The sequence below is a fragment of the Panthera onca genome, chromosome B2 (genome assembly GCF_046562875.1).
Source record: "Panthera onca isolate mPanOnc1 chromosome B2, mPanOnc1 haplotype 2, whole genome shotgun sequence".
Classification (NCBI taxonomy): Eukaryota; Metazoa; Chordata; class Mammalia; order Carnivora; family Felidae; genus Panthera; species Panthera onca.
The window spans coordinates 33,278,393-33,297,593 of NC_138343.1; the positions used below are offsets into that span (position 1 = coordinate 33,278,393).

General features: G+C 42.3%; 1 long non-coding RNA gene across 1 annotated transcript in view; it reads left to right on the forward strand.

Annotated features, from left to right (window-relative positions):
- Positions 1–12,679, forward strand: part of LOC144616371 (uncharacterized) — a 36,737-nt gene extending 24,058 nt beyond the window's left edge. The window contains exon 2 of the long non-coding RNA XR_013555597.1: positions 12,422–12,679. This is a non-coding gene — a long non-coding RNA (uncharacterized LOC144616371). The remainder of the gene's footprint in view (positions 1–12,421) is intronic.
- The last annotated feature ends 6,522 nt before the right edge of the window (positions 12,680–19,201 follow it).

Below are 19,201 nucleotides of genomic sequence, written 5' to 3' on the forward strand. Positions count from 1 at the left end.
CCATGACCTGAGCCGAAGTCGGATGCTCAACCGACTGAGCCACCCAGGTGCCCCAGGACACTTGCATTATTAAAGGGGACTTTAGGGGTTCCTGGGTGGCTCAGTTGGTTAAGCTTCCGACTTATCAGTTGGTGGGTTTGAGCCCCGCGTTGGGTTCTGTGCTGACAGCTCAGAGCCTGGAGCCTGCTTCAGACTGTGTCTCCCTCTCTTTCTGCCCCTCCCCCACTCACATTGTGTGTGTGTGTGTGTGTGTGTGTGTGTGTGTGTGTGTGTGTGAAAAATAAGCATCAAAAATATTTTTTAAAAAAATAAAAGGGGACTTTACAGATACTCTAGACAGAAATATGTGGGAGGAAGAAGGGGAGTTTACAAAAACAAGTTGCATTTGAAATGATTGTCAGGTTCCCTAAAATTTTTTGAGGAAATTCCAAGAAGGTCAGAAATTTTAGATAAACTGAAACTTAAAATTCGTAGCAAACCAAATCCCTTTGTACACTCTCATATCATTATCTTATTTGAGCCTCACAGAAACCTGTGAGGTGGTCTGGGTCACTGATCCCATTTTACAGCAAGAGACTGACTGGGAAAGAGAAGCAGATTTCACAGAATTAAAGAACTGAAGCTGCAGGACTTGGAATGTGAACTTGAGTCACCTGAATCATGACCCCACACTACTTTCCTCTTCAGAAAAGCCTTTTATTTATTTAATCTTGTTTTTATTTTTGAGAGAGAGTGAGAGAGCGGGGGAGGGTCAGGGAGAGAATCCCAGGCAACGTGGAGCCCAACGTGGGGCTCGAACCCATGAACAGGGAGATCATGACCTGGGCTGAAATTAAGAGTCAGACGCTTAATCCACTGAGCCACACAGGTACCCTGAAAAGCGTTTTAACCACCATGGTTTCATGAGCCATCATTCCTGGAACCAGCAGAGAGGAATTAAGAGCTTATATATGTAGAATTGCCTCTGGAAAATTTTTTCTCTTTTTTTCTTTCCTCCTCTAGTTTTCATTTTAGGCTCACTTCGTGTAGCTTCTTGACCCTTCAGAAGGCGCCGGTGGTAACCGCAGACTCCACAACATTTGATTTCAAATTTTCTCCACATTTATTTTCACCTCCGGTCATGGGTGGGTAACGGGGGTAGCTACTCAGTGGGTAGCCACTGAGAGGTGGCTTGAGAGTAGCTTTAGCCTCCCTACTCATCAAGACACTCCAAATAAACAGGCAGTTTAAGTAGAAAACGTACTAGGGAAATTCAGCTTCCTAACTCCTGAAATTCAGAGCCCTTAAGTCCCATAGCTCTAAGGGGTATCATTTATGTGAAATACCGGGTAAGGGATACCCCTGGAAATGCACAACAAGAGAGACATGCCTAATCACCTTCCAAACAGCCTGTCCCTTTTAAGAACCCCATGACAGAAATTCTGGAGCCACCTTTGATAAGTGGTAGGAAAACAAGACTTCCCAGGATCTGGCACATACTGGCAGAAAGGAATCAAGTCCACCAAGATCACTAAAGTAAAAGGGTGGGAGGCCTGGGTGGCTTAGCCAGTTGAGTGTCCGACTCTCAATTTTGGCTCAGGTCATGATCCCAGGGTCACAGGATCAAGCCCCTTGTGGGGCTCTTCACTGAGTGTGGAGCCTGCTTAAGATTCTATCTCCCTCTGCCCCTCTCCCGCTTGCACTCTCTCTCCCAATCTCTCTCTCAATTTAAAAAAATAAATAAAACTCAAAATAAATAAGGTAAGGGAGAAACAAAACAGGACCGTAGAGACAGGTCCAGAGTCCCAGAGGTCAGGGAGTTAGTTCAGTCAGCAAACACAGCACAATTAAGCAGGGCCTCACATTGATCTCGGGGGAAGGCTGTCTGGACTTTGGTCTTACATGGAGATGAGAGGAGTTCTCTTTTTTTTTTTTTTTAATGTTTATCTTATTTTTGAGAGGGACAGAGCACAAGTGGGGGAGGGGCAGAGAGAGAGAGGGAGACACAGAATCCAAAGCAGGCTCCAGGCTCTGAGCTGTCAGCACAGAGCCCGACATGGGGCTCAAACTCACAAGCTGTGAGATCATGCCTGAGCCGAAGTCAGAAGCCCAACCAACTGAGCCACCCAGGCGCCACGAGAGGAGTTCTGAACCCACTCATGTTGATTTGAGCAATAAAGAAGTTCAAGGTTTGCAATTAACCACTAGCGATGTTGGGAGGGCTTCTCATAAGAATGACCAAAAGTTGGGGCGCCTGGGTGGCTCAGTCGGTTAAGCGGCCGACTTCGGCTCAGGTCATGATCTCGCAGTCTGTGAGTTCAAGCCCCGCGTCGGGCTCTGTGCTGACAGCTCAGAGCCTGGAGCCTGTTTCAGATTCTGTGTCTCCCTCTCTCTGACCCTCCCCCGTTCATGCTCTGTCTCTCTCTGTCTCAAAAATAAATAAACGTTAAAAAAAAAAATTAAAAAAATAAATAAAGAAAGAATGACCAAAAGTTGCATGTTTGAGTTAAGGCTTCAGTGAAAGTTGCTATTTGTTTCAAGTAGATTCATTTTTCTTTATATATTTTTTAATGTTTATTTATTTTTGAGAGAAAGAGAAAAAGCGAGTGAGGGAAGGGCAGAGAGAGAGGGAGACACAGAATCCAAAGCAGGCTCCAGGTTCTGAGCTGTCAGCATAGAGCCCCAATGAGGGGCTTGAACCCGCAAACTGCGAGATCATGACCTGAGCCAAAGTACGACGCTCAACCGACTAAGCCCCAGTGGATTCAGATTTTGATCTGGAGTCTTGAGTTTTTACTTTACTGTGTTCTCAAATGTGGGTCATCTAATCCAAGAGAGGAATACTTTGGCTATACCACTATGAATTACACTGTGTACCAAATTTGCCAAACTTCTCAACTCTGGAAGATTGGTGGTAGGTTAAACCACCCTCTGTGGTGGGCCAAATTCTGGTTTGGCTGTGTGTAGAAAATGGAGTAGGGTCTATGTAAGCTGCAGGTCTCAAATTCCGGCCCTAGGTGCCCATTTCCAGAATGAAAAGGACATTTCCATCTGGGAGAAAAGAAAGGGTCCTGCTCCTGTTCATGAATTCCAGCGTTCTGTTCTTAGGTCACCAGGAAGCCCAGAGTGTCCTTAGTTAGGTCTCTTTGGATGGCATTAGTTGGGCCACCTTAAACTACTGTGGCACTGAGTGTGGGGAAAGTTGTCAACTCCCAACAGATGTAACATCTGACCTCTCCTGGATACCACTCCTTCTTTTCCCTCTCAATTCCTGAGTTGAGAATAGACTCCTTAGCCAGCTTTGTTGGAAGTTTGTCCACACCTGTTGTTTAGAACAGAAGGGCCATGTCAGCAACCCCAGGGGGTTCAGGGGTGCCTGCAATGCCCCCCATGCATCTCCATGACGGTAAATTTTGCAAAATGACACTCTGTAACCCACTGCTTTTCACCTTATGTCCTGCCATGTGGGCCCTACTCCAAGGCCTTGATCTTTCTTTTTGGGGAGACTAATCTCCATTACACTGTGGGCAGAGAACAAGGTACAAATGGGCAGCACATGGAAAGGTTTGGCATGAATAACCCACCCCCAGCCAGGGAATTAATGTAACTAGGAGTGTAACAGACATGAGAAGTTTTAGAATACTAATGACAAGCATTTGTGGTTTACCACGTGTGAGGAGGCGCTGTGTTGTACATACCATGTGCATTAGGTGCTTCATTTAAAGTTTATTTAAGGGGCGCCTGGGTGGCTCAGTCGGTTAAGCGTCCGACTTCGGCTTGGGTCATGATCTCGCGGTTCGTGAGTTCGAGCCCCACATCGGGCTCTGTGCTGACAGCTCAGGGCCTGGAGCCTGCTTCGGATTCTGTGTCTCCCTCTCTCTGGCCCTCCCCTGCTCACACTGTCTCTCTCTCTCTCTCTCTCTCTCTCTCAAAAATAAGTAAATATTAAAAAAAAATTTTAAATAAAGTTTATTTATTTTGAGGGAGAGAGAGAGAGAGAGGGAGAGAGGGAGAGAGAGAGAGAGAGAGAGAGAGAGAGAGAGAGAGGGAATCCCAAGCAGGCTCCGAGGCAGGGCTAGAACTCATGGACCATGAGATCATGACCTGAGCCGAAACCAAGAGACTCTTAACCAACTGAGCCACCCAGGGGCCCCTAGGTGCTTCATTTAATGCAACAACCCTATGTAGTCTTACTGCCTTCATTTGATGAAGGAGAAAATCTAGAAAGAGTTTAAATAAATTGTTCAGGTTTTTGGTTTTGTTTTGTTTAAGATTTTCATCTGTTGTTGTTGTTTTAAATTACTGGAGTTTACATAGCCAGCATGACAGAGCCAAAGCTGGGTATTTACCCAACTGTTTTATGTTCCTTTTGGCCACACAGAAAGACGACATTTTCCAGATCTCCATGCATTTAATGGATTGAATTCTGGTCAATCGAATGTAGATGTGATATGTCCCATTTCCCGGTTTAAAACATCCCACCCACACTTCTACTTTCTCTTCCTTATCCACACAGCTGGAAGCCAAGGACTACCTCACCCCATCCTCCCTCCCAAAGACAGAGCCTAGATCCCTGAATAACTGCCTGGAGGAGAGCCTCATCAAGGGAACCAACTGGCCTACGTTTCACTGTAATGGGAACAATAAAAAAACATTAGATTGGTTGTGCCAAGCTGCTGACATTTCAGGTTTGATTTGCATAACCTGCCTACCTTCAGTAAGACAACTGGAAAAGTTGTAGCCAGGATTTGAGTGCAGGTCTGTCTGACTTCAGCCACTCTTAACCACTTTCTTACAATTAGCACAGCATGTCAGGAGTTACTCTCATTTCTAAGTCTGCCACTAACCTCATGTGGATCTTAAGTGACTCAGTTTTTCATTTGTCCATTGGGAATAGGATATCTGCTCTTCTGGAGCACCTGGGTGGCTCAGTCGGTTGAGCATCTATTTTGGCTCAGGTCATGATCTCATGGTCGTGAGATGAAGCCCCGTGTTGGGCTCTACAGTGAGCATGGAGTCTGTTTGCAATTCTCTCTCTCTCTCTCTCTCTCTCTCTCTCTCTCAAAATAAACATTTAAAAAATATACCTGCCCTTCTAATCCCACAAGGTTATTACAAAGATCAAATCAGGCCTTGCTGTGAAATAATTTAAAAAACAAACGTCATACAAATGCAAGGAAGTATCGAACCCATTTTCCTGCCTCTGATTAGGAATCTATCCCAGTGACCTTAGAACTGTCATGAAACTTTAGTCTTATAGCCCTGCTTCTATGATCCCTACTAGTTATTCTATTGGTACCATTAAATTATAACGTAATCAGGGGTGCCTGGGTGGCTCAGTCAGTTAAGCATCTGACTTCGGCCCAGGTCATGATCTCACCGCTCGGTGGGTTTGAGCCCCTCGTCAGATTCTGTGCTGACAGCTCAGAGCCTGGAGCCTGCTTCAGATTCTGTGTCCCCCACTCTCTCTGCTCCTCCCCTGCTCACACTCTGTCTCTCTCTCTCCTTCAAAAATAAGCATTTAAAAAAATTTTTTTAACATAACCAAACTTACAGATGAGTTCCAAAAATAGTTCAAATTGTGGAGCTCCTGTACACCTTTCACCCAGATTCCTTAATTGTTTGTATCTTGCCCCATTTGTGATTTATTCAAAAGTAAGTTGGGGACATTGTATGCTTTACCCCTACCAAGGGAACACAACTGCCAACACCTTGATTTCAGCCCAGTGAAACTGATTTCAGATTTCTGGTCTTCAGAACTGTCAGATAATAAATGTGCCTTATTATAATGTACCAAATTTGTGGTAACTTGTGACAGCAGTCATAGGAAACTAATACAGTCCTATATTCAAAATATTTGCCCAGATAGTATCCATTATACCTATTTTGGTTCTCAATTGAATGTCCAGTTCAGAATTATACTTTGCATTTATTCGGTTGTCTTGAATGTTTAGTTTCCTCTAACCTGAAACAACTCCTCGGCCTTAGTTTGTCTTTCTTGACCTTGACATTTTTGAAAAGTAGAGCCTTTTATTTGCAGAACATCACTCATTTTTTGTTTGGCTGATGTTCCCTCAACCTTGAATTCAGATTATGCATTTTGACAGGAATATAATATGATTGCAGGAGGTACATGATGTTGGTCTGTTCCAATATTAATAATGTTTATTTTGATCACTTGGTTATGGTGGAGGCTGCCAGAACTCTCCACTGTAAACTTATTATTTTCCCCTAGATAGCTAAAAAGTAATTTGGGAAGAGATACTTTGAGAATTTTCCTTATCACACATTAACCCTCAAGTTTCCATATCCATGATGATTTTCTAACTCTGTCATTCCTTCTATATTAGCAGATAGGATTCTGTTCTAAGGAAGATCTCTTTATTTTCCATTACTTACTCCTTTTTTAAATTTATATCAGAATAGACTTGTGGATTCTTATTTGATTCCATAGGTTATAATCCAGTAACATCATTATTTATTTTTGATGCTCAGATCATCCCAGATTTGGCCACTGGGAGCCCCTTCAGGCTGGCTCCTGTGTTCTTTTGATATAACCCCAGTGTTCATTGAGCACTTACTTTCCTACTTTCTGGCACAAGGAGAGATTTCAGGTTCATCTCATTCTTTCTTTGCCAAAATCTGTTCTCCAAGAAACCCTGGTTCCCCTTTTTGGAGAATGGCATTTAGAAACCAAGATGCCCATTGTCAGCGGTATGTCATTGCTTCTCTGGGCTCTCTCAGTGGACAAAGCCAGGAAATCTGTGTAAAACCACAAGTTCCTACTGATACCTCTAATTCTAATCCAACATCACATGGCATATTCCCTCTTTTTGTAATTCCCTTTTTTGAACTGTGAGAAAATTGGCTGCCATTACCTTCAGTATATTTTCTCATCTACTCAAGCCTAATCTACCAAGTAGAGGTCAATATTTATTTACAGATTTGGGGGGAAGGAGGATGGATAGTGAGATTCACACGTTTTTTTTTAAAGTTTACTTATTTATGGGCACCTGGATGACTCAGTTGGTTTTGAGTGTCCAACTTCGGCTCAGGTCAAGATCTTGTGGTTCGTGGGTTCGAGCACTGTGTTGGGCTCTGTACTGACAGCTCAGAGCCTGGAGCCCGCTTCAGATTCTGTGTCTCCTTCTCTCTCTCTCTCCCTCCCTCCCCCCCTCTCAAAAATAAATATTAAATTTTTTTTAAGTTTATTTATTTTGAGAGAGAGAGACAGAGAGAGAGAGAAAGAGAACACAAGCCAGGGGTAGAAGGCAGAGAGAAAGAGAGAAAGAATCCCAAGCAAGCTCCACACCAAGTGTGGAGCCCAACTCAGGACTCAGTCTCATGACCATGAAATCATAACCTGAGCCAAACCAAGTTGGACGATTAACTGACTAAGCCACCTAGGTGTCCCGAGATGCACACCTTTTAAGGCATAATTTGATGACTTTTGACAAATGCCTTCATTGATGAGACTCACATCCCTACCAAGATATAGAATATTTTCACCATTTTCATTGCCTCAGCAATTTGACACCCCCAGATGCAACCAATTTTTTCATTTTATTCCACCATAAATTAGATTTACCTGTTCTAGGTCCTTATATAATTGAAAACACTGAACTCTTTTATGTCTGGCGTTCTTGGTTCCACATAACGTTTGTATCTACAAAGTTCATTCACACTGCTGTGTATATCTGTAGTTTGTTCCTCTTTACCGTTGACTAATTTTCTATTGTACAAATCTGTTTAACCATTCTGGGATGCCCATTTGGGTTGTTTCCAGCCTGAGGTTATTATGGAAAATAACTTCTTTGAACATTTTTGTACAAGTCTTTGCAAAGACACACTGTTCAATTAGCTTGAAGTAATTGCTCAGGAGTGAAATTCTTGAGTCATCGGGTATTTAACTTTATAGGAAGCTGCCAAACATTTTCCCAAAGCAGTCGTACCATTTTTCACTCCTGCTAGCAACAGAGGAGTATCCTAGTTAATCCACTTTTGCCAACATTTGGTATTTTCAGTCTTTTTAATTTTAGCCATTATAGTGAGTTTGGGATGGTATCTCACTGTGATTATAATTTGTACGTTTCCCTAATGCATAACACTTTTGAGCACTTTTTTATGGGTTTATTGGCCTTTTGTATATTTTCTTTGTGAATGCCCAAGTCTTTTGCTCATTAAATATTTTGAGGTCATTTTCTTACTGGTCTTTAAAAATACATTTTGGGTGCAAGTCATTTGTGAAATAAATGTTTCATGAATATATATTGTTTCAGTCTATGGTTTTCTATTCCATTTTCTTTTTTAAATTTAATTTAACTTAATTTTTTAATGTTTATGCATTTTTGAGAGGGAGAGAGTGTGAGGGGAGGAGGGGCAGAGAGAGAGGGAGACAAAGGATCCGAAGCAGGCTCCACATTGTCAGTGCAAAGCTGGACATGGAGCTCAAACCCACAACATGAGATCATGACCTGAGCCAAAGTCTGACACTCAACTGACTGAGCCACCCAGGTGGCGCCAGTTTTTTTAAATTTCAGTGAGAGAACGAGTGCGAGTGGGTGAGAGGGACAGAGGGACAGGGAGAGAGAGAGAGAATCCCAATCCCAAGACCCTGGGATCATGACCTGAGCCAAAATCAAGAGTCGAATGCTCAACTGACTGAGCACCCAGGCGTCCCTTTCCTATTCTTTTGTTTAAGTTTTTATTATTTATTTGGAGAGAGAGAGAGAAAGCTCGAGGGGAGGGGCAGAGAGAGAGGAGAGAGGCAGAATCCCAAGCAGGCTCCACACTTCCATTGCAGAGCCCGATGTGGGGCTCAAACTCACAACCATGAGATCATGACCTGAGCTGAAGTCAGACACTTAACTGACCTAGCCACCCAGATGCCCCTCCTATTCGGTTTCTTAACTATGTCTTGTCATTAGCAGAAGTTTTCAATTCTGACAAAGCTAATTTATCAAACTTTTATTTTTTAAAATTTTTTAAAAGTTTATTTTTTTGAGAAAGAGAGAAAGATTTAGAGCACAATTGGGAGAGGGGCGGGGGGGGGAGAGAGAGGGAGAGAGAGAGAGAGAGAGAGAGAGAGAGAGAGAGAGAGAGAGAGAATCCTAAGCGGGCTCTGCACCCCGTTAGCACAGAGCCCAATGTGGGGCTCGAACTCATGAACCCTGAGACCATGACCTGAGCTGACCAAGAGTTCGATGGTTAACCGAATGAGCCACCTAGGCATCCCTAATTTGTCAAACTTTTAAGTGGCTATTTGCTTTCTATATCCAAAGAAATGTTTTCCTGCCTCCAGGTTGTGGATCTCAAGTACTTTACATTAATGCTGGAATCAAATGAACAAATTTTTCTTCCTCTTTTTTTAATCTTTAAAAAGACTTTTAAAAATATTTACTTTTGAGAGAGAAAGGGAGAGAGACAGAGCACAAGTAGGGGAAGGACATAGAGAGAGAAGGAGACACAGAATCCAAAGCAGGCTCCAGGCTCTGAGCTGTCAGTGCAGAGTCTGATGCGGAGCTCAAACTTAGGAAGCTGGAGATCATGACCTGAGCCTAAGTCAGACGTTTACTTTTTTATTTTTTATATTTTTTTTAATGTTTATTTATTTTTGAAAGAGACAGAGTGTGGGCGGGGGAGGGGCAGAGAGAAAGGGAGACAGAATCTGAAGCCGACTCCAGGCTCTGAGCAAGCTGACAGCAGAGTGTGACGCGGGGCTTGAACTCACAAACTGTGAGATCATGACCTGAGCCGAAGTCAGACGCTTAACTGACTGAGCCACCCAGGTGCCCCCAGACGTCTAACCGACTGAGCCACCCAGGCGCCCCAGCAAATTTTTCTCCTTTAAACTCAGAAGGCCAAGAGCCAAACAGACTTTTTCTGGTGAGCAAATGAAACATTTTAAAGGACATCTAAGAGATAAGGAACGAGAGCGTTGGGTTCTTAGGACTAAAATCTCGGGACTAAAAGTCGCTTTTTCAAGTGGAATAAGCCTCACATGTTGTCGATGGAGCTTAGATTAGAGTCATCAACCAGGGTGAATCACTTGCAATCTGAGAACACCTAACAAAGCCGCCGCACTCCTTCCCACGATCACAAGGATTTGGGGGGAGTGGGTTCAAGGGTGTCAGTTTAGGAGGCTGCATGGTATTTGAGTCATTCAACGAAGAGTCCGTCTGTTCAAGAAGGCAGGCTGTAGAGCATAGATTGGGGACACGGTCCCACAGTGCAGCCAGCTCATGTGGTATGCCCCAGTGCCTCAGTGTTTTTCTTTTCTTTCCTTACTTTAAAGGCAACCATAATTTTAAAAACTCATGAAGTGTAAACATCAAAATTTTGAAAAGGTACACAGTGAAATATATCCCTCCCACCTTTACCTTCCACAACAGATAACCCCTGTTACTGGTTTTCTTGCATATCCTTTAAGAGATTTTGGAAGCATTTATAAGATATTATACATATGGAGTATCTCCCTTCTTTGTTATATAAATGGTATCTACTGTGTACATTGTTCTGCCTCTTGCTTTTCTCTTTTTTTAAGTTCATTTATTTTTGAGAGAGAGAGAGAAAAATCGTGAGTGGGGGAGGGGCAGAGAGAGTGGGAGAGAGAGAATCCCAGGCAGGCTCCACATGCAGGTCGAGATCATGACCTGAGCTGAAGGGGGACGCTTAATGAACTAAGCCACCCAGGCGTCTCTCATCTTGCTTTTTTCGATCAGTGATATGCGTTGGAGTGTTTTCCATATCAGTACATAAAAGTATTTTTCATTCTTTTCTACGCCTGCATAGTATTCCATTGCACGGATGGGGCAGCAGAATGGCAGAATGACGTGCACGCGCGTGTCCGTACGCTTGTGCTTGTGCACACCGTTCCAAGCCACGAGCTCAGCTCCTACTGAAGTATTAAGCCACACAAAAGCCACTTAATGTTTCCATTTCCAGCTTTCCAACTTGACACCCCTAAGAGTCTGGCTGAAAGCTTCCCGTGCTGATTTATTCATCCAGGCCTTTATTGACGGACATTTAACTTTTCAGGTTTTTGCTCTTTCTTTCAAGCTTTGCTTCAGTGAAAAACCTCGTATGTACATCATTTTGCATACCTGCAACTGTGACTGTAAAATAAATTTGTAGAAGTAAAGTTGCTGAGTCAAAGGGTATATACACATGGAGTTTTGATAGACGTGACCAAATTGCCCTTAATAGGAATTATCCCAATGCCGGTAATGTATGAAAGCCCCTATTTTCCCACACTTATGGCTAACCTACATGTTATCAATCTTTTGGATCTTTACCAATCCAATAAGCAATAAATAAATCTCAGTGACTTTTAGTTTGGCTTGATAATATTATAAGTGAGGATGAGTATCCTTTCAGATCTTTAATGGACATCTATATTTCCTTTTCAGTTGTATGTTTTTAAAGATTTATATTTTATTGTTATCACTTTTCAAGTGAGTTCTATGCCCCATGTGGGCTTTGCACTCATGACCCCATGATCAAGAGTCACATGCTCTACTCATTGAGCCAGCCAGGTGCCCCTCGTTTGTACTTTTTAATTGAGTTGATGATCATTTTATTATTGTTTTCTAGGTGCATTTTATACCCAACATCTTTTTTCTTCTTTTAAAGTTTATTTATTTATTATGAGAGAGACAGAAACAGCGTGAGTGGGGGAAGGGCAGAGAGAGAAGGAGAGAATCCTAAGCAGGTTCCACACTGTCAGCATGGAGCCCAATGTGGGGCTTGAATTCATGAAATCGTCAGATCATGACCTGAGCTGAAACCGAGAGTTGGATGTTTAACCAACTAAGCCACCCAGGCGTCCCTATACCCAACATTTTTTTTAAAGTCACGTTTATTGAAGAATAAATTGCATACAATGAGATTTAACTTCTCATGGAGCTGTCCCTTGTATGTGGAACGCCTTGCTACTCATTGGTGCTTACTTATTTGAAAAACTCAGGCTCATCAACTGCAGTGAGAGAGTTACAGGGAGCAGGTTACACTCAGGCCAAGATTTCAAAAGTCTCATATATACAGGCAGTGTGTTCAATGGAAAGAATGTAAGCTCTGGAATCTGATAATTTGGGCTCCTGTCTTTGCCGTGTATTAACTATGCGATTTTGTTCAGATTGTGTCACCTCTTTGGGTCTCAGTTTCCTCATCAGTTAAAAAACCCCTCAAAATCAAATCCCATCAGATAACATAATGAAAGCACACTGTCTAGTGCCAACACGAACTGGAGCTTAATAAACGTGTTTCCCTTTTCTCCAGTGACAGCCAGTCACTCCAGACACCATGCCCTGGGGCAGCAGAATGGCAGAATGACGTGTCCGCGCGTGTGCATACACTCGTGCTTGTGCACACCATTCCAAACCATGAGCTCAGCTCCTACGAAAGTATTAAGCAACAAAAAAGCCACTTATGTTTCTATTTCCAGCTTTCCGACTTGGCACCCCTAGAGTCTGGCTGAAAGCTTCCCGTGCTAATAAAATGGGCTCAAAGAGAAAATACATCTAAGAGAAGACATTTCAAGAATGAGTAATTGCTCCTTTTCAGTAAAGAGTTACTCGAAACCACCCTGCCAAACCTGTTCTGCCTTGTTGATTGTGCTTGAACAGGCTTCTTCCTGCTACCATGACCTGTTGATGCAACTGCCCTAGATTAATAAAGAGTTTCAGAAAAAGAACTTGTCCCCAGACCTTGGAGTTTTGGTCTTTTCTGTTCCCAGCAGTGAACCCTCTGTCTACCGTGAGGGAGGCAAGACAATCACGGCAGAACTAACGAAGAATCATTTTCTCCCCACCCAGCCAGACAAAAATGGATGAGGTATGCTGCTATCCTGAAGGTGCCAAATGGGCACCTGAGGTCCTAGGGTTGCCCAGGCTGGGTGGCAAAGACCTATTTCCAGGCCTTGCAAAGAAGCAGCTAGGTCGCCTCTCAGTTGATTTCGCTTGCAGGGTAGAGTGGGCTAAAGATTGGGTGAAGTCCTCAGGAGGATCTCCCTTTCTCACCAGCCATGGTCATGAGTTCTCAGCCATAGCTATGTTTATACCACCTGGAAGACCTGGTGTGAGCTTCTAAAGCTGGTGCCCTATGTCCTGCTGTTGTTTCCAAATAGAAAGATCAAGTTTTCGCCTTCTGAATCTACTTTATGGCAGTGAGGTCTCAGTTCAGAAAGAAAAGGTAGGGGATAAAGCCATAGTTGTATGACCCTCCCCAGAGAGGCATCTGTCAACAGATCAGCCCTCTCTGAGCTGGAAGTACGGGTCAGAGTGCAGAGACAAGTACATCTCTGGGATTCAGCTTCTACCCCGCCTTTCAGGGTCCCGAGGTATGTGAAGGGAATAAGAATTGTGGCTTCCGAAAGGTGCCTAGTAGATAGAAGAGTCAGCAGCCACTGATGGCTGCAAAGTGGGGCTGAAGCCTCTTATTGGAAGGGAGAGGGGAAATGACTCTGAGTTCCAGAGCTCATCCCTTGTGTGACCCTGAAGAGGCCTGGAAGGATTCCCGGATGTGTGTGGAATTCAAGAGAGCTGGGTTTTTAGAAGTGATTCTTATTACTGACGATGCAAACATTATTCACCATTTACTGCATGCCTAACCATGTGCTAGGTGATTTATAAGAATTATCTTATGCAGTCCTTACAACCATGATCACATGATGTAGGTATTATTATTGTCTCCCTTTTACAGATGAGGGAGCTAAGCCAGGAAGAGGTTAAGCAACTTCCCTAAGGTCCAAGCAATAGTTTATGGTCCTGGGATTCAAACACAGGCATTTTGGCTCTAGTAGTTGTTTGTTACTACTACATTGTGATTCTTTTTGATGAAGTTGTCTTATCATAGTTCTTACCATATAAGGCTATACAGTTATTTGTTTAAATGCCTACCACGTACACTAAACTCGATGGTGGGCACAGCACATTCTTCATTTTCCCGTTGATGGTGGCCAACACTGACCTGAACACCAGCCCAGTGGCCAGCAAGCATTTATCGAATAAATATTAAATAACTGAATATTACTTTCAGTGCCTTAGCACAGGGGAAAGATGAGAGAGAGAGAGATGGAGGGAGGTATAGGTTACAAAGGCACTAAGGACTCAAGTCCTCTGGTGGTTCCAATGGAAATTACCATGTTAAGCTGGTTACTTCCAAACTGGGTTAGGTATGACCCACGGTGGCAGCTGTACACACTATTTCTTGTCCACGATGCTTTTCTGTACTTCTTCCTTGAAAACAGTACCCCACCCCCCAACCCAACTCTTGGATACTCCTGCCTCACCCCTTGAGGTTTCAATGGGACTGTTATTACAAGTTTCCACCCATCCCTACCCAAGGAAGACTCTTGACTCAAGCCTGGCCATTCAGACCCCTCCCTGGATTTTGGTGCTAGAAGAATGGAATTTTGGACATATTTGAGGCTGTCTTACCTGGTTGCATGGAGGAACCCAGGCTGCAACATGGGAGGATGAAGCCAATGTGCAAAGAGAAGCAGTCAAGCAGAGATGAGAGATGGGGAGAAAGAGACCAAGTAACATTTTTTAAGACCACACCTGGAGATAAATATACCCTAAGATGTCCCTGATTTCTGGGCCTTTATAGGTAACTATTTGCCAATGCTAGTTTAAGTTGGTTTTGTCACATATAACTAAGATAATTATTCTTTTTTTAAAAAGATTTTATTTATTTTTTTAAATTTTTTAACGTTTATTCATTTTTGAGAGATGGAGCATTAGTGGGGAAGGGGCAGAGAGAGAGGGAAACACAGAATCTGAAGCAGGCTCTAGGCTCTGAGCCGTCGGCACAGAGCCCGATGTGGGGCTCGAACTCACGTACTGCGAGATCATGACCTGAGCCGAAGTCGGATGCTCAGCTGACTGAGCCACCCAGGTGCCCCCCAAAAATTTTATTTTTTAAGTAATCTCTACACCCAATGTAGGGCTTGAACTCACCACCCTGATATCAAGAATCGCATGCTCTACTGACTGAGCTGGCCAGGTGCCCCTAAGATAATTATTTTTTAATAGAGTAACCTGTAGTAGGGTTTTCAAATACAGGAAAAAAATTCATGGGACATACTTCAACTGAAAATTATCCATTGTTTATCTGAAATTCAAATTTAACTGGCCATCATGTATTTAGCTGGCAACTTTATCCTACAGGGATGTACCACAGGGTACCAGGGGATGTGTCAAACCACATGACAAATGTAACATATGAGTCAATGCTGGGAATTTTTTTTTTTGGAAGGGTTAAACTTTAGTAATTTAATTGGGTAACTGAAAAATATTTTTATATTAAAATAACTATAGGGGCGCCTGGACGGCTCAGTCAGTTAAGCGTCTGACTTCGGTTCAGCTCATGACCTCACACTTCGTGACTTTGAGCCCCACATCAGGCTCTGTGCTGGTAGCTCAGAGCCTGGAGCCTGCTTTGGTTTCTGTGTCTCCGTCTCTCTCTGCCCCTCCCCCACTCATTCTCTTTCTCTCTCTCTCTCTCTCTCAAAAATGAATAAACATTAAAAAAGGTAAAATAACTATAGATAAAATATGAACTGTAACAATTAAGACAGTTGGTAGGGGCACATTAATAGACCAACCAAAGGAACAACCCAAAAGCCCAGAAATGAAATAGTATTTATAGAAGAATTTAGTACATGATAAAAGTAGCATTTCAAATTAGTAGAAAAAATAACAGGGGCGCCTGGGTGGCTCAGTCGGTTAAGCGTCCGACTTTGGCTCAGGTCATGATCTCACGGTCCGGTCCGTGATTTCAACCCCCGCATCAGGCTCTGTGCTGACTGCTCAGAGCCTGGAGCCTGTTTCGGATTCTGTGTCTCCCTCTCTCTCTGACCCTCCCCTGTTCATGCTCTGTCTCTCTCTGTCTCAAAAATAAATAAATGTTAAAAAAAAAAAAAGAAAAAATAACAAATTATTCAATAACTGGTGCTGGGATAATTGGCTTCCTGTTTATGAAAAGAAAAATTAGGTTAGATCCCTGTTTCACACTTTAAAACAAATTCCAGGGGTGCCTGGGTGGTTCAGTTGGTTAAGCATCCAACTTCAGCTCAGGTCATGATCTCATGTTCTATGAGTTTGAGCCCCACATAGGGCTCTGTGCTGACAGCTCAGAGCCTGGAGCCTGCTTCGGATTCTGTGTCTCCTTCACTCTCTGCCGCTCCCCTGCTCACAATCTGTCTCTGTCTCTCTCTCTCTCAAAAAATAAATATTAAAAAAAAATTTTAAACAAATTCCAGATAGGGGTGTCTGGGAGGCTCAGTTGGTTCAGCATCTGACTCTTGATTTCAGCTCAGGTCATGATCTCACAGTTCGTGGGCTTGAGTCCCAGGTCAGGCTCCACTCTGACAGAACCTGCTTGGGATTCTCTCTCTTCCTCTCTCTCTGTCCCTCCCCTGCTCGTGCTCTCTCTCTCTCTCTCTCTCTCTCTCTCTCTCTCTCAAAATTAAGAAAAAGAAAAAGAAAAAGAAAGAAAATTAAAAACAACCAAAAAAATGCCAGATAGATAAAAAGATACAAACCTGAAAAAATGACATAATAAAAGAACAAGAAAAAATATCATGGAATTAAAACAATTTCAGAAAGGGGAAGTATGACATAAGAACAGATTAATAAGTTTAACTGAAATACAAATTAAAAGTTTTTTTTCATGACAAAAACCACCCAAAATAAGGCCAGACAATTAACAAATGGAAAATATTTGCAACTCATATTATAATAATGCTAATTTTGCTAATATCTAAGGCGTTCTCTATGAATAAAAAAAAAAAAAAAAAAAAGGATGAGGCTAACCCTAGGCGAAAGGGCAAAGGACATGAAAAAGCAATCTAAATGGAGGGCTCTGTAGATTTCTTAAGACCTTTTTTTTTTTTAAGATTTTTTATTTTTAAGTAATCTCTATACCCAACATGGGGCTTGAATTCACAATCTCAAGATTGAGAGTAACATGCTCCACTGACTGAGCCAGCCAGGCGCCCTGATTCTTTAAGCATCTTAAACATTTGAAGAAAAATGCTCAACTTTATAAGAGAAATAAAAATTATAACACAATGACACTTTTAACCTATTAGATTGAAAAGATGAAAAAGCACTCTTAAATGCAATCATAACAGAGAGAAATTTTACAATATTTTTCAAACTTACAGATGCAAAACTCTAACATATTAATTCTAGTTCTAGAAATCCACTCTACAAATCTATATGCCAATTAACTGTGTATTTCAGCATCATTATTATAGCAAAAGACAGGAAACAATTTAAGCGTTCATCAATAGCAGACTGGTTAATATTGAGGTACATCTATACAATAAAATACTATGCAGTATTGGGAAATAGAATCAGGAAATGTTATGTTTATGTTTGCATGTACGTGGTCTATCTCTGGAAGGATATGCAAGAAACTGGTAAGGGTGTGTATGTGTGGGAACATACTTTTGTCCTTCTCTAATTTTCCACCATGTGTATTGATTACTTATTCAAAAATAAATAAATAAAATACATTTTAAGTGTTAAAATACCTTAAGAGAAATAAAAAAATATAAATATGTTATTTATAAAGTAGATTGCAAATTGTGAGCTTTTAACATATCATACAACAGTTCAAGGGCATTTCAAGCTCAGGCAGGCACTTGGGATTCTCACCCTATACCTGGGGGAATAAGGGTGATAAATGAACCCTCCAGTTGCTTGGGACACTAGAGGAAGTGTGAAAAGCACTGCTTTACAGATATTAAGGCCCATAGACCAGACTCAGGGGAGATACCGTTTGGAACTTGGAAGTAAGGTCATGCTTTGAGTCCTGGAAAACAGAGACCACTCTAAGTCTTTAAAACAGAGGGAATTTAAATCAGAGAATTGGCTTATAAGAAGTGTTGGCAGAGATAAAAAGTGAAAAGAGAAAAGTGAAGTAGCTCAGAGAGGAGCAAGAAATTAGTGCTGCCCTCACGCTGGAGGGACAGAAGAAGGACATCTTGTTACCAGAGCCCAAGGCCTGGAACTGCTGGAAGTGGAGCCAGGTAGGTCAGAAGAGACAGCCTGAGATTGGGGGTACTCTGCCTTTTTCTTCAATCTCTCCATTTCCAGGCCTCCCTTAGATGGTGCCCAGCAACTCAGCCTAGAAGGCAACCAGCACAGGAATCCAAGATTCCCAGCCTTTGAGGTATCATACTACCCCCACCACCACCACCATACTGAAAAGGGTGAGGGAAGGGTGAGGAATGAATTTGAAGGTAAAGCAGGTGCAAGATCAGCACAGAGGGAAGTTAGGGGGGAAAAAACCAAGATGTAGTGGACAAATCTCTCTCCTCCAAAAAGAATCAACTCGGGGTGCCTGGGTGGCTCAGTTGGTTAAGCATCCGACTTTGGCTCAGGTCATGATCTAGCTGTTGGTGACTTCAAGTCCTGTATTGGGCTCTGTGCTGATAGCTCAGAGCCCAGAGCCTGCTTTGGATTCTGTGTCTCATTCTCTCTCTGCCCTCCCCTGCTTGTGCTCTGTCTCTCTCTGTCTCTCAAAAATAAATAAATGTAAAAAAAAAAATTGAAAAGAATCAACTCAGGGTGTCTACACAAAGGTGGGTTTCTAGAACTGCAATATTAAGGCCCAGATATTTTCTTTAAAATATCTTTTAGAGCTAGTTTGTTCAAACCAGGATCTAACCCTGAACCGTATACTACATCTGATTGTTATGTCTGTTAAAAACATTTTAATCTAGAATGACATCTTTTCTTGACTTGGTGAAGGAAAGGGGCCCTTTGTCCCAGAGACTCTCCCACCTTCTGGTTGTTTGCTGCCTTTTGCTTTCTTTAGCTTGATCCTCTTGTCTATCCTAGAACTTCATTGGATCTAAGTGGAACACTTTTGGTAAGAATAGGTCACAGTTGACTATGTCTATTTAATGTTAGCATCCTAGCAGGAGATACGTAATACCCAATTGTTCCACCATCAATAATGCTAACATTTACCACTCTTAGAGTAGTGAAAGCCTGATAATTTCATCCTGCAGTTAACTTTTAAGAGAGGAAATCATCTTTATGGTACACTTAACCTTGTTGAAGCTCAGTGTCCCCATTTGAAATGTGAACAATAGGATTATTGAATAGATCAAATAAATTAATGCATTCAAAGCACCTAGGACATAGTCAACATTCAAATAAGGTAGCAATTATTATTATTTTGGTTGCAACTCCACCACCAGAGAATA